Raw genomic sequence first — 2,791 nt, forward strand, 5'->3', positions numbered from 1 at the left:
GACCTCAAGGTGCAGAGACCAAGGAGGCTGGTCCGTGTGTCAGTCCCATCCTCGGGGACCTGAAGGGCAGGTGGTGCTCCCGTCTCCCTACCCTGGGCAGCCCTACGCCTGCTGGAGTGTCCCCCCACTGCCTGGCTTGTTTGTGCACTTCCCCGTGTGACAGGCACAAGGTGACAAAGTCTGACTCTCCTTCTAACCCCGACATGCTCCACAGAGCGGGCACCGCCACCACGGGGAGGACTCCACCACCCTGGGGAGGACTCCATCACCCTAGGGAGGACCCTACCACTATGGGGAGGACTTCACCATCCTAGGAAGGACTCCACCACCCTGGGAAGGACCTCACCATCCTGGGAAGGACCCCACCACCCTGGGGAGGACCTCACCATCCTGGGAAGGACCCCACCACCCTGGGAAGGACCTCACCATCCTGGGAAGGACCCCACCACCCTGGGGAGGACTCCAATGGGGAGCTCCTCAGACCCTGTGTGTTGACAAAACCATGTGCTTGCAGAAGGAGTTTTTGGCCGTGAATAATTCCAGGAAATTCCAGGTAGAGATAGGCTTTTGCTGGTTCTCTCTTACGCTGGTGCTGACCTGTCTTGAAGCATTATTAAAGATAAAGCATTGACACCTACGGAAACTTCCAGGGCTCTCGGCACCCGGCCCCGGGGAGCTGCCAGGCGTGACCGCTGCTCAGGGCCGCATACCTTCCAGTCACCCAGAAATGGCGTCTCTGTGACAAGCTGATGCGGAAGCAAGACCACATGCCGTTAACCTCACAAGCATGACGTTTGTCAGGAACACAGGACATAACCAGAGATGGCCTCCCCGGAGACCGTGACACCCACAGTGAGCAGAGGGAGGGCGCCGTGCGCTCCTCTGGCCGCTGGGAGCTGGACGCCCTTTCCATTGGTTCGTTGGTGTTTTCTCCTCGAGGAGATGCAGTGACAGAATGAGTCACAGTTTCATCGCGTGCCTGAACTTTCAAAAAGTTTCTGGATTCGGGAAATTAATCGATACCCCCAGCCGAATTAATGGATAGTCCAGAGATGTAAACAGAGGGTGGTGGTGGGGGAGATCCTGGGGGGGGGATGGGGGGACACTGGGAAGCGCAGGTGTAGCTCCTGGGGACCCCCGAGGAGAGGTGGCTGTGGGTAACCAGGAAAGCCACCGGCAAGAGGAAGTGCCTGCAGGAGGAGATACTTCGGGTTGGAATGATGGTGGCAGGAGATACATGTGGTATTTCTTAGGAACAGCCCGTGGGCAGAGGCAGGGCTCAGGTGCCCCCAAGCGGGACGTCAGGGACATCAGCCTTCTTTTCAACGCGGGGACGGACGTGAAGCGGCAACAGGAGGCCAGAGGCCACCACGATTCATTCCGAAAGCCTTTTATTCTTTTGCAGAACCTGGTGACAGCCCGTCATGTCTTAGCGTTTGCTGTAGGAATTTGGGAGTGTGTCTACACTACCCCCCACACGCTCTCTGCCTGCCTGAAGATACTGAGGGGAAATAGCAGAGATGGAAAGACAAGTCGCAGTTTTGTGTCTCTCTGGCCCCAAGAAAATGACAGAAGGAGCCCCTTCAGTCCTGCGCCTTCGTCTCGGCCCCCAGCACCTCCACACACCACCCCTGCCTCCACAGGAAGTCCTTTTGTTTTGCTTTGGTTTTGTGGGGGCTGTCTTGGGAGCCTCATGGGAGCCCCCCAAGAAGATGTGACCCCACAGCCTGCCTGTGACCCCAGTCTCGTCCCCTGAGTTAAGGCCCAGACTTCTAGGGACCCCCACTGCCTTTGGAAGGAGGGATTTTTTTCAGCCTTAACGATCATAATGTGGGCTCCAAAATGTCTGAAAATAACAAAGCCCGAATCTTGGTTAGTCTGTCCTGTTAGTGGTGACAGAGTGGGTTTGGGGGAGGGGTCGGAGGGGCTTCTGGGCTGGCTGGGGGGCAGGGGCGGCACACGAGCCTGCGGACAGTGCCTAGAGAGCTGCTCTCATGGTCAGCCTCGAAAGAGGCCAACCTCACCCCCTCCCCTGCGGTTTTCCTCCGGCCCCATCTGTCCCCACTGCTCTGCCCCCAACGCCAGAGGGAAGCAGAGGGTCCACACCCGGCTGGCGGGCACCCCGGACGACTGGTCTACCAGCTTCTACCCGGACGCCATGGTGACGTCCATCCTCCCAGGCCAGTCACCCACGTCCAGCAGCTCCAAGGGTTAGAAAACCCACCCTGCGGTGCGCTGAAGGAATGAACAACATCCCCAGTCATCCGTGTGGGTTCTGAAGCGTGGTGTTCACTCTCTCCTCCCACACAGCCCACCTGGGTCGCTGTTGTGTCCATTTAATGGCCGAGAACGCTGAGGCTGACAGATGGATGGCACATTGACCTTGACCTCAGCACTTAGCTGGAGGCTTGGGGTGTGTCATCCCCTTAAAATTCACAACTGGGTGGCGTCACCCCCATTCTATACATGAGGTAGTTGAGGCTTAAGAAGCAAGCAGAGCACTGCTAGGGATTTACCCAAGAGAGACAGAAATGCTGATGCATAGGAGCACATGTACCCCAATGTTCATAGCAGCAATGTCAACAATAGCCAAAACATGGAAGGAGCCCAAATGTCCATCACCTGACGAATGGATCAGGAAGATGTGGTATATATTCACGATGGAGTACTACATGGCAATGAGAGGGAATGACACATGGCCCTTTGTAGGAAAGTGGATGGACCTTGAGGGTGTCATGCTGAGTGAAGTAAGCCAGGCAGAGAAGGACAGAAACCATATGTTTGCACTCAT

The sequence above is a fragment of the Suricata suricatta genome, chromosome 8 (assembly GCF_006229205.1).
Source record: "Suricata suricatta isolate VVHF042 chromosome 8, meerkat_22Aug2017_6uvM2_HiC, whole genome shotgun sequence".
Classification (NCBI taxonomy): domain Eukaryota; kingdom Metazoa; phylum Chordata; class Mammalia; order Carnivora; family Herpestidae; genus Suricata; species Suricata suricatta.